The sequence below is a fragment of the Mustela erminea genome, chromosome 4 (genome assembly GCF_009829155.1).
Source record: "Mustela erminea isolate mMusErm1 chromosome 4, mMusErm1.Pri, whole genome shotgun sequence".
Classification (NCBI taxonomy): Eukaryota; Metazoa; Chordata; class Mammalia; order Carnivora; family Mustelidae; genus Mustela; species Mustela erminea.
In genome coordinates, this window is record NC_045617.1 from 124,700,538 (window position 1) to 124,714,290 (window position 13,753).

General features: G+C 39.2%; 1 protein-coding gene across 8 annotated transcripts in view; it reads right to left on the reverse strand.

Moving 5' to 3' along the window:
* EXOC2 (exocyst complex component 2) overlaps positions 1–13,753 on the reverse strand; it is a 276,866-nt gene that overhangs the window by 197,398 nt on the left and 65,715 nt on the right. Inside the window, exon 1 of one of the 8 annotated variants that reach the window (XM_032340939.1) lies at positions 4,715–4,726. The exons of the other annotated variants lie outside the window; for them this stretch is intronic. The gene's annotated coding sequence lies outside the window, so the exon portion shown is untranslated. Of the gene's footprint in view, positions 1–4,714; positions 4,727–13,753 lie in introns of those variants that run through there. 8 annotated transcript variants of the gene reach the window in all.

Below are 13,753 nucleotides of genomic sequence, written 5' to 3' on the forward strand. Positions count from 1 at the left end.
TTTCTGGAGAAATAAAAGAACTAAAATCTAACCAAGTTGAAATAAAAAAAGCTATTAATGAAGTGCAATCAAAAATGGAGGCTCTCACTGCTAGGATAAATGAGGCAGAAGAAAGAATTAGTGATATAGAAGACCAAATGACAGAGAATAAAGAAGCTGAGCAAAAGAGGGACAAACAGCTACTGGACCACGAGGGGAGAATTCGAGAGATAAGTGACACCATAAGACGAAACAACATTAGAATAATTGGGATTCCAGAAGAAGAAGAAAGAGAGAGGGGAGCAGAAGGTATACTGGAGAGAATTATTGGGGAGAATTTCCCCAATATGGCAAAGGGAACGAGCAGCAAAATTCAGGAGGTTCAGAGAACGCCCCTCAAAATCAATAGGAATAGGCCCACACCCCGTCACCTAATAGTAAAATTTACAAGTCTCAGTGACAAAGAGAAAATCCTGAAAGCAGCCCGGGAAAAGAAGTCTGTAACATACAATGGTAAAAATATTAGATTGGCAGCTGACTTATCCACAGAGACCTGGCAGGCCAGAAAGAGCTGGCATGATATTTTCAGAGCACTAAACGAGAAAAACATGCAGCCAAGAATACTATATCCAGCTAGGCTATCATTGAAAATAGAAGGAGAGATTAAAAGCTTCCAGGACAAACAAAAACTGAAAGAATTTGCAAATACCAAACCAGCTCTATAGGAAATATTGAAAGGGGTCCTCTAAGCAAAGAGAGAGCCTACAAGTGGTAGATCAGAAAGGAACAGAGACCATATACTGTAACAGTCAACTTACAGGCAATACAATGGCACTAAATTCATATCTCTCAATAGTTACCCTGAATGTTAATGGGCTAAATGCCCCTGTCAAAAGACACAGGGTATCAGAATGGATAAAAAAACAAAACCCATCTATATGTTGCCTCCAAGAAACTCATTTTAAGCCCGAAGACACCTCCAGATTTAAAGTGAGGGGGTGGAAAAGAATTTACCATGCTAATGGACATCAGAAGAAAGCAGGAGTGGCAATCCTTATATCAGATCAATTAGATTTTAAGCCAAAGACTATAATAAGAGATGAGGAAGGACACTATATCATACTCAAAGGGTCTGTCCAACAAGAAGATTTAACAATTTTAAATATCTATGCCCCCAACGTGGGAGCAGCCAACTATATAAACCAATTAATAACAAAATCAAAGAAACACATCAACAATAATACAATAATAGTAGGGGACTTTAACACTCCCCTCACTGAAATGGACAGATCATCCAAGCAAAAGATCAGCAAGGAAATAAAGGCCTTAAACGACACACTGGACCAGATGGACATCACAGATATATTCAGAATATTTCATCCCAAAGCAACAGAATACACATTCTTCTCTAGTGCACATGGAACATTCTCCAGAATAGATCACATCCTCGGTCGTAAATCAGGACTCAACCAGCATCAAAAGATTGGGATCATTCCCTGCATATATTCAGACCACAATGCTCTAAAGCTAGAAGTCAACCACAAAAGGAAGTTTGGAAAGAACCCAAATACATGGAGACTAAACAGCATCCTTCTAAAGAATGAATGGGTCAACCGGGAAATTAAAGAAGAATTGAAAAAAATCATGGAAACAAATGATAATGAAAATACAACGGTTCAAAATCTATGGGACACAACAAAGGCAGTCCTGAGAGGAAAATATATAGCGGTACAAGCCTTTCTCAAGAAACAAGAAAGGTCTCAGGTACACAACCTAACCCTACACCTAAAGGAGCTGGAGAAAGAACAAGAAAGAAACCCTAAGCCCAGCAGGAGAAGAGAAATCATAAAGATCAGAGCAGAAATCAATGAAATAGAAACCAAAAAAACAATAGAACAAATCAACGAAACTAGGAGCTGGTTCTTTGAAAGAATTAATAAAATTGATAAACCCCTGGCCCGACTTATCAAAAAGAAAAGAGAAAGGACCCAAATAAATAAAATCATGAATGAAAGAGGAGAGATCACAACTAACACCAAAGAAATACAAACTATTATAAGAACATACTATGAGCAACTCTACGCCAATAAATTTGACAATCTGGAAGAAATGGATGCATTCCTAGAAACATATAAACTACCAGAACTGAACCAGGAAGAAATAGAAAGCCTGAACAGACCCATAACCAGTAAGGAGATTGAAACAGTCATCAAAAATCTCCAAACAAACAAAAGCCCAGGGCCAGACGGCTTCCCGGGGGAATTCTACCAAACATTTAAAGAAGAACTAATTCTTATTCTCCTGAAACTGTTCCAAAAAATAGAAATGGAAGGAAAACTTCCAAACTCATTTTATGAGGCCAGCATCACCTTGATCCTAAAACCAGACAAAGATCCCACCAAAAAAGAGAGCTACAGACCGATATCCTTGATGAACACAGATGCGAAAATACTCAACAAAATACTAGCCAATAGGATTCAACAGTACATTAAAAAGATTATTCACCACGACCAAGTGGGATTTATTCCAGGGCTGCAAGGTTGGTTCAACATCCGCAAATCAGTCAATGTGATACAACACATCAATAAAAGAAAGAACAAGAACCATATGATACTCTCAATAGATGCTGAAAAAGCATTTGACAAAGTACAGCATCCCTTCCTTATCAAAACTCTTCAAAGTGTAGGGATAGAGGGCACATACCTCAATATCATCAAAGCCATCTATGAAAAACCCACCGCAAATATCATTCTCAATGGAGAAAAACTGAAAGCTTTTCTGCTAAGGTCAGGAACACGGCAGGGATGTCCATTATCACCACTGCTATTCAACATAGTACTAGAGGTCCTAGCCTCAGCAATCAGACAACAAAAGGAAATTAAAGGCATCCAAATCGGCAAAGAAGAAGTCAAATTATCACTCCTCACAGATGATATGATACTATATGTGGAAAACCCAAAAGACTCCACTCCAAAACTGCTAGAACTTATACAGGAATTCAGTAAAGTGTCAGGATATAAAATCAATGCACAGAAATCAGTTGCATTTCTCTACACCAACAGCAAGACAGAAGAAAGAGAAATTAAGGAGTCAATCCCATTTACAATTGCACCCAAAACCATAAGATACCTAGGAATAAACCTAACCAAAGAGACACAGAATCTATACTCAGAAAACTATAAAGTACTCATGAAAGAAATTGAGGAAGACACAACGAAATGGAAAAATGTTCCATGCTCCTGGATTGGAAGAATAAATATTGTGAAAATGTCTATGCTACCTAAAGCAATCTACACATTTAATGCAATTCCTATCAAAGTACCATCCATCTTTTTCAAAGAAATGGAACAAATAATTCTAAAATTTATATGGAACCAGAAAAGACCTCGAATAGCCAAAGGGATATTGAAAAAGAAAGCCAACGTTGGTGGCATCACAATTCCGGACTTCAAGCTCTATTACAAAGCTGTCGTCATCAGGACAGCATGGTACTGGCACAAAAACAGACACATAGATCAATGGAACAGAATAGAGAGCCCAGAAATAGACCCTCAACTCTACAGTCAACTAATCTTCGACAAAGCAGGAAAGACTGTCCAATGGAAAAAAGACAGCCTCTTCAATAAATGGTGCTGGGAAAATTGGACAGCCACATGCAGAAAAATGAAATTGGACCATTTCCTTACACCACACACAAAAATAGACTCAATATGGATGAAGGACCTCAATGTGCGAAAGGAATCCATCAAAATCCTTGAGGAGAACACAGGCAGCAACCTCTTTGACCTCAACCGCAGCAACATCTTCCTAGGAACAACGCAAAAGGCAAGGGAAGCAAGGGCAAAAATGAACTATTGGGATTTCATCAAGATCAAAAGCTTTTGCACAGCAAAGGAAACAGTTAACAAAATCAAAAGACAACTGACAGAATGGGAGAAGATATTTGCAAACGACATATCAGATAAAGGACTAGTGTCCAGAATCTATAAAGAACTTAGCAAACTCAACACCCAAAGAACAAATAATCCAATCAAGAAATGGGCAGAGGACATGAACAGACATTTCTGCAAAGAAGACATCCAGATGGCCAACAGACACATGAAAAAGTGCTCCATATCACTCGGCATCAGGGAAATACAAATCAAAACCACAATGAGATATCACCTCACACCAGTCAGAATGGCTAAAATAAACAAGTCAGGAAATGACAGATGCTGGCAAGGATGCGGAGAAAGGGGAACCCTCCTACACTGTTGGTGGGAATGCAAGCTGGTGCAGCCACTCTGGAAAACAGCATGGAGGTTCCTCAAAATGTTGAAAATAGAACTGCCCTATGACCCAGCAATTGCACTATTGGGTATTTACCCTAAGGATACAAACGTAGTGATCCAAAGGGGCACATGCACCCGAATGTTTATAGCAGCAATGTCCACAATAGCCAAACTATGGAAAGAACCTAGATGTCCATCAACAGATGAATGGATCAAGAAGATGTGGTATATATACACAATGGAATACTATGCAGCCATCAAAAGAAATGAAATCTTGCCATTTGCGACAACATGGATGGAACTAGAGCGTATCATGCTTAGCGAAATAAGTCAAGCAGAGAAAGACAACTATCATATGATCTCCTTGATATGAGGAAGTGGTGATGCAACATGGGGGCTTAAGTGGGTAGGAGAAGAATAAAGGAAACAAGATGGGATTGGGAGGGAGACAAACCATAAGTGACTTTTAATCTCACAAAACAAACTGAGGGTTGCTGGGGGGAGGGGGTTTGGGAGAAGGGGGTGGGATTATGGACATTGGGGAGGGTATGTGCTTTGGTGAGTGCTGTGAAGTGTGTAAACCTGGTGATTCACAGACCTGTACCCCTGGGGATAGAGTATTATGCCTCCATCAGAAAGGATGAATACCCAACTTTTGTAGCAACATGGACGGGACTGGAAGAGATTATGCTGAGTGAAATAAGTCAAGCAGAGAGAGTCAATTATCATATGGTTTCACTTATTTGTGGAGCATAACAAATAGCATGGAGGACATGGGGACTTAGAGTGGAGAAGGGAGTTGGGGGAAATTGGAAGGGGAGGTGAACCATGAGAGACTATGGACTCTGAAAAACAATCTGAGGGTTTTGAAGGGATGGGGGGTGGGAGGTTGGGGTACCAGGTGGTGGGTATTATAGAGGGCACGGATTGCATGGAGCACGGGGTGTGGTGCAAAAATAATGAATACTGTTATGCTGGAAATAAAAAAAATAAATAAATATATTAAAAAAAAAAAAAGAAGGGGAACATGCATCCCAATGTGTATAGCACCATTATCAAGAGTAGCCACACTATTGAGAGAGCCCAAATATCCAACGACTGAGGAACAGATAAAGAAGATGTGGTATATATACACAATGGATTATTACTGAGCCATCAAAAAGAATGGAATCTTACCATTTGCAATGACATGGATGGAGCTAGAGAATGTTATGCTAAGTGAAATAAGTCAGAGAAAGACAAATACCGTATGATTTCACTTATATGTGAAATTTAAGGGAAAAAAAAAAAACAGATGAACAGAGAGGAAGGGAAGGAAAAATAAAACAATGTAAAAACAGAGAGGAAAGCAAACCATAAAAGACTCTTAACTATAGACAACAAACTCAGGATTTCTGGAGGGGTGGTGGGTGGGGGTGGTGGGCACTAAAGTGGAGGGCACTTGTGGTCAACAGTGGATGTTACATTTAAGTGATGAATCACTAAATTTTACTCCTGAAACCAATACTACACTACATGCTAACTTGAATTTAACTTTTTAAAAAAATGAAGAAATAGAAAGAAATATAATGATTAAAAAAAAAAAAAAGAAAGAAAGAAAGTAAGCAATGTGGTCCAAGATCAACACTCCATCTTTTTAAAAATACTCTCTGATCTCTAATGGAGCTCTATGACTGTAGGTGACCAGTCACCTTGCATACAACTTACAATACCCTGGAGCCTGCTCTCTCCAGTGAGGTGCTTATCTGGTCCCAGGAAACATCTTTCGAAGGACTAATGCCTTTAATGTCAATGTACACCACAGTGCTCTCAGGTGCCAGGGTTTCTGTTTCACAAATTCAAGGAACACTTTTACCTGGTGGCTCCAAGGAGGCCAAACTCACCAGTTATAATTGAAGAAGAATACACATTCACCACACCTCCCCATCACAGCCTAGCAAAGCTTTCACCAAAGATTCTCACAAACCCTCTCCCTTTATTCCTGGCCCCCTTCATTGATTCACACTCCCTAAAAGGGCAAGGGATGCAAACAACAAAACCCTGCGCTTTAATGAAGAACCCAACATCTGTTGTGTCAGTTCCTCAGTAGAGGGAGAGAGAGACCCACTCTATTTCCTATCACTTACCTTTCTCACTATGATCTTTTCTTTTTCTTTCTTTCTTTTTTTTAATAAAGGGGATAGGAAAGCCCTACTTAGCACTACAGTAACAGACAAGGTAAAATGAGATTTTAAGAGAGTCATGCACATCCAGCTGGCATCACCTCAGTGTTAATAACTCAGAGACTAAGTCAATCTCACATCTTTCCTCACTGGCTTCAAAAGTTAAAAGACTACAGTCTGCATATTCTTGATGTGTGTATGTTCAATAACCTTAATGGTCATTTTTACCAGACAGGATCTCTGAGAGGGAGCTGGAGAACTCTGTATTTTTATAAGTTTATTTTGGTTGGGATTCTTCTTGTTGGTTTGATACTTTACTTAGTTAGTAATAAAAATCCTATCACTGGGGTGCCTGGCTGGCTCAGTGGGTTAAAGCCTCTACCTTCGACTCAGGTCATGACCCCAGGGTCCTGGGATGGAGCCCCACATCAGGCTCTCTACTCAACAGGGAGCCTGCTTCCCCCTCTCTCTCTGCCTGCCTCTCTGCATACTTGTGATCTCTGTCAAATAAATAAAATCTTTTTTAAAAAATCCTACCACCTTTGGAAGTTTTTCTCATTTTACTTATTTGTATAGCATGTCTTCAAGTTAGAACTTTTTGAGGACTATAATGACTGAGTGGTTGAGCCCTAGCTAGGTAACTAGAAACACTTCCTTCTGATCTGCATAGGCCATACTCAATAGTTCTACTTTAATTGGTGGGCAATGTCTGTCTCGAGTGCTAAGTCAAGGATCATGTGTCTAAATTGGAAAGAACAGCAAGATGAATTAGTGGGGGTATGTCAATGGTATGAGGGCAAAGTACTTGGAAAAGTACCTACCACATTTTTGTCAACCTTACTTCTATACGATACTTAAACTGGAATTCTGTGTGGTCTTAACACTTGCCTTGTTCAGAAAGTTAAATTATCTTAACAAAATCAAAAAGCACTACAGAATCATCTGATATCAACTAAATCCCTACTATTAACAGTCTTGATGACTTATGTGAAATCCTCTTCTAACAAGAATCAGTCCCAAACTCACAGATTAGAGACACGGCTGACAAAAAAGCAGAGAAAAGGGACTCTGAAAAGCCAAACTGAATTTCTTTTTTTTTTTTTTTGGTTAAGATTTTATTTATTTATTTGACAGAGATCACAAGTAGGCAGAAAGGTAGGCAGAGAGAGAGGTGGGGGAAGCAGGCTCCCCACTGAGCAGAGCGCCCTATGCGGGGCTTGATCCCAGGACCTTGGAATCATGACCTGAGCCGAAGGCAGAGGCTTTAACCCACTGAGTCACCCAGGCGCCCCTCAAACTGAACTTCTTTATCCTTCACTCAATCCCTGTAGTTTTATTACAATTGGGTGGTTCCCTACCCATAATAGGAGAAGTGTGAAGAGGGATTAACAGTATCAAAAAAGGATCTATGATACACTAATAGCAAGTAAAAGAAACAAGTACAAAATGCAGACACAAAACCAAAACCAGCAGTTGTATGTGTTTGTGAAATGGCTGAGACAACAGATAACCCATGGGTTTAATAGCTAAATCATGTTCAACATACAAAAAAAAAAAAAAACCAAACAAACAAATAAACTGTATTTGTCTTTTTCTGTGTGATATAATGAAATCAAGGTGCATCCATGTTGTTATAAATTGACAGAGTATCCTTCTTTCTCATGGCTGAATAATATTCCATTATACATATATCCATCTTCTTCATTTATCCACTAATGAACAGTTAGGGCTGTTTCCACACTTTAGCGGTTGTGAGTAAAGCTGCAATGACCATGGAAGTGCAAATATCTCAATATTCTGTTTTCATTTCCTTTAGATATACACCCAGAAGTAGAACTGCTGGATCATATGGTAGGTCTTTTTTTTTAACTTTCTGAGGAATCTCCATACTGTTCTCCATAATGGCTGTACCAGTTTACATTCCTCTCAATAGGGCACCAGGATTCCCTTTTCTCCAAATCCTCGCCAACATCTATCATCTATTGACTTTTTTATAATTGTCTAACACAGTTGTGAGATGATATATCTCAATGTGGTTCTGATTTGCATTTTCCTGATGATTAGTCATTTTACCTTTTCATATGTCTGTTGGCCATTTATATATCTTTTTGGAAAATGTCTATTCAGCTCCTCTGCACATTTTTTAATCAACTGGTTTTGTTTTTCTTTTTTGCTGTTGAGTTGCATTCTTTGTGTACTTTGGATATTAACCCCTTTTCAAATTTTCAAGTTTACATTAGCTCTTTATCAATAAGGAATATAAACCCTCTATTGGATTTGTAAAAATATGTGAAACATAATCAAAAATGTCAAACTCATAGAAACAGAGAGCAGCAAAGTGATTAAAGGGGCTAGAGGGTGGAGGAAATAAGAAGAGGTTGGTAAAACAGTACAAACTTTCAGCCATAAGATGAATAAAATCTTGAAGGAACAAATGTAAAACATAATGACTATAGTTGGTAACACAGTATTAATCCATTGAAGTTTGCTAAAGAGTAGAACTTGAATGTCCTCACAAAAAAAGGAAGGGAGGGAGGGAGGGAGGAAGGAAGGAAGGAAGAAGGGGTAAGGGAAAGGGAAGAAAAAAGGTAAAGGAAGGATAAGGGAAGGGGGGAGGGAAGAGGAAAAGGAAAGAAAGGAAAAGGAAAAAAAGAAAAGAATAAAAGAAATACATGAGGTATTGGAGGTGTTACATGTGTTAGTTAACTAGATGGTAAGAATCCTTTCACCATGTATTCATGTATCAAATCACCAAGATGTTATTTACAAAATATTGTCAATTATGCCTCAAGAAAGCTGAAAATACGTAAACACACACACACACACACACACACACAAACACACACACACACACCCCAGGACAAAGAAAAACAAAACAAAACAAAAAACCCTAGATATACATAGCACATATGAAAAAGGTCATACGCTAAACAGTAAAAATGCTTAAACTGGTGATCCTAAACAATGCAAATATATAGCTATCTAGACCTTCCCCAATTTAAAATTCATCTGACTTGTATACTTTATAAACATCTCATTAACATTCTACCAAACTGCATTTTTACAAGTATATACAGAACTGTCTTATCACAAGACAAAGACCTGATTCTGGTAAGGCTCTAGGAGATGAGCTGTTAAGATACTCTCCCACCCCAGGAATCTCTCCCCATCTCTTTCCTCCTCAAGAGGAAGCAGGAATGGGGCCTAGCCACATTACTAGTAGTGAAGTCTCCTGGTGATAAAAAGAAGCACATGGGGCATGGCCAGGCTTTGCACCTCATCTCTTCAATCACGGGTGCACTATTCACTGGCAGGGCAAGAGTGAGAGGAAAAGAGGGCAGATCTTGAAATTCAGCTTTGGCATTAGTGTGAGTGGTGAGGAGTCACTTCAGACATTAGGGATAGGTCATTTCCTTCTACCAGAGAGCTCTAAAAGGCTGAGATGTGAAGCATCCATCGGCCCACCAGTATCTTATTTCCCATGTACAAATTATCTCTTATACATATAGCTCCTTCAGGCACCTAAATGGGTCAAGTGGAGTTTGAAAAGTACTGAATCTCCTGGTCAATATACTATCTCCTCATATCTCTTCATATTCACCTCTAAGACTGAGTTTTACTTTACAGTGATTTCCTACTTAGACATTAAAACTCTTACCAATCTTACTATATAAATTTAAATTGGAAGAAGCATCTTAAGACCTAAACTAAGAATCAGAGTTATAAGAATAAGACAGAAATTATATTAAAGATGACAAAATTTGGGGTTCCTGAGTGGCTCAGTCAGTTGAGTGCCCAAATCTTGGTTTTGGCTCAGGTCTTTATCTGATGGGTAATAGGATAGGTCTCCCTGGTCAGCAGGAGTATGCTTGGAGATTCTCTCCCTCTGGCCCTCCTTACAACTTACATGCTCTCTCTCTCTCACAAATAATCTTTTTTAAAAACAAAACTCTAAGAGATGTCAAATAACTTGCCTCAAATCACACAAGTAAGTCCACTTTTGGATAGTGATCCAACATGCATTCTCCACCCTCAGGCCAAATAATCCTGCTCAATAGCAAAACTGTATCTTCCTTGAGTAAATATCAATTATCCTAAGCAAATCATACTTATCATGTTCACTTTGTTCTCTCTATGGAGTGATCTTGTTTTGACCGAACAAGTCTGAGGAAAGATCTACTGGAGTATTTCCGGGAAAGGTCCCTGTACTTGTAAGGAGAATCAAGAAGAGATACTGTCTTTTTTCATCTAGACATTATTGGGTTTTATTAATTATTGTGTATTCTTGCTCCAGTATTTGGTTTTTATTTTATTCCTTATTATATATTATTATTGCTTCAATATTCAATTTTTATACTATTCCTTATTATGTGTTACTATTGCTTCAATATCAGAATTGCTTTAGCCAATTTGCAATTACGAAGAAAATCAGTGTTATGCTAAGTGCAGCAGAATAGAGCACCAAGATTCCTTGTACCTTGGTGACATTACTAGGCCACTGACTCAACCAATAATGGAGTCCACCATCTTTGGACTTTGTATATTATGAGAAAATAAATACTTTTTAAGCTTAAATTAATTTTCATTTTCTGTTACTTATAGCTGAAGGCATCCCAATTCAGTATTCTATCCGAAAATATATGCTTAAATATACTGATCTTTTACACAAACAGCTCAAAATGAATGTGAAACAGAAGATCTGGAATAAAACACACAGTGAATGACAATGCCTAGAAGCAATGAAGCTCTACAGGGAACATATCTGCAAAAGCAGAGATGACTCATTGCATTATATAATTGGGAAGCAATAATAGTAAGTAGTGATTAAGAGCATGCACTCTGGGTTCAAACTCAAAAGCTTGCTAGATTTCTCTGTATAAACTTTTGGTAGTTATTTAAACTCTCTAAGTTCCCAGTATTGGATAATAGGATCGTATCTTCCTCCTAGGAATGCTCTGAGGATTAAAATAAATAAATGCAAGTAGATGGCTTAGCATTTTCTAACACACGATAAATGCTCAAAAGTGTTTATTATTTCTATTTTTAATACTTAGTTCTTTATATTTCACGACTATTTTCTTAAGTATCCTTCCTTTTGACTGTCATAACAACATTGTGAGTTACATATTCCCATATTACAGTGAGGAAACAGCCTAAGAGAGGTTGCATGTAAATAGTCAAGATTTGAACCTAGGTACCTCTATTATCAAAGAAGGAACAAGTAACTCTTAGGTATAAAATGAAACCACATTTACAAAGACAGAAATTTAAGAAGAGTGAAGGGAGAACTGATTTACAATGCAGAGAATTGCTAATTGTCCTAATTACAGTATTAGCAAAGGAAGAAGCAGCACTGTGTCAATGGCACTGACAAAGTTTCTGAGTTAAAACTAAAATGTTGGAGGGAGGAGTCAAGATGGCGGAGAAGTAGCAGGCTGAGACTACTTAAGCTAGCCGGCGATTAGCTAGATAGCTTATCTAAAGATTGCAAACACCTGAAAATCCATCGGCAGATCGAAGAGAAGAAGAACAGCAATTCTGGAAACAGAAAAACAACCACTTTCTGAAAGGTAGGACCGGCGGAGAAGTGAATCCAAAGCGACGGGAAGATGACCCCGGGGGGAGGGGCCGGCTCCCGACAAGCAGCGGAGCAACGGCGCACAAAATCAGTACTTTTAAAAGTCTGTTCCGCTGAGGGACATCACCTCCAGAGGCTAAACCAGGGCGAAGCCCACACGGGGTCAGCGTGGCCTCAGGTCCCGCAGGGTCACAGAAGGATCGGGGATGTCTGAGTGTCGCAGAGCTTGCGGGTACTGGAATGGGAAAGCCGGCTACAGAGACAGAGCCGACAGTAAGCTCCAGCTCGGGTTACCTTGACCAGTCCGCAGGCTCTGTGAGCTCGGAGCGCGGCAAGGAGGTCAGGCAGACGGGAGTAACTGGGCGCTGTTCTCTGAGGGCACACTGAGGAGTGGGGCCCCGGGCTCTCGGATCCTCCGGGACGGAGACCAGGAGGCCGCCATTTGTATTCCCCGTCCTCCGGACTCTAACGGAAAGCCCTCAGGGAACAAAGCTCCTGAAGCAAACCTGAGGCGGATTACTCACGCCCGGCCCCCTGGTAGGGCGGTGCAATTCCGCCTGGGGCAAAGACACTTGAGAATCACTACAACAGGCCCCTCCCCAGAAGATCAACAAGAAATCCAGCCGAGACCAAGTTCACCTACCAGGAGTGCGTTTCAATACCAAGGAGAGCAGCAGAATGCCAGAGGAGACGAGAAAGCAAAGCACGGAACTCATGGCTTTTTCCCTGTGATTTTTTTTAGTCCTTGCAGTTAATTTAATTTTTCTCTTTTTCATTTTTGTTTTTTTCTCGCCTGCTGGTAAAATTCTTTTTTAACTTTTACCTTTCTTTTTTTAACGTTTTTTAACTAGTTTATCTAATATATATATATATTTTTTATATTTTTCTTTATTTGTTTTCTTTTTTTTTAATTCTTTTCTTTTCTTTTTTTTCTTTTTTCTTTTTTTTTTCTTTCTTCCTTTTGAACTTCTTTTATACCCTTTCTCCCCCCTCACGATTTGGATCTCTTCTGATTTGGTTAAAGCATATTTTCCTGGGGTTGTTGCCACCCTTTTAGTATTTTACTTGCTCCTTCATATACTCTTATCTGGACAAAATGACAAGACGGAAAAATTCAACACACACAAAAAGAACAAGAGGCAGTACCGAAGGCTAGGGATCTAATCAATACAGACATTGGTAATACGTCAGATCTAGAGTTCAGAATGACAATTCTCAAGCTTCTAGCTGGGCTCTAAAAAGGCATGGAAGATATTACGGAAACCCTCTCGAGAGATATAAAAGCCCATTCTGGAGAAATAAAAGAACTAAAATCTAACCAAGTTGAAATCAAAAAAGCTATTAATGAGGTGCAATCAAAAAATGGAGGCTCTCACTGCTAGGATAAATGAGGCAGAAGAAGGAATAACTGATATAGAAGACCAAATGACAGAGAATAAAGAAGCTGAGCAAAAGAGGGACAAACAGCTACTGGACCACGAGGGGAGAATTCGAGAGATAAGTGACACCATAAGACGAAACAACATTAGAATAATTGGGATTCCAGAAGAAGAAGAAAGAGAGAGGGGAGCAGAAGGTATACTGGAGAGAATTATTGGGAAATTTCCCCATATGGCAAAGGGAACGAGCATCAAAATTCAGGAGGTTCAGAAAACACCCCTCAAAATCAGTAAGAATAGGCCCACACCCCGTCACCTAATAGTAAAATTCACAAGTCTCAGTGACAAAGAGAAAATCCTGAAAGCAGCCCGGGAAAGAAGTCT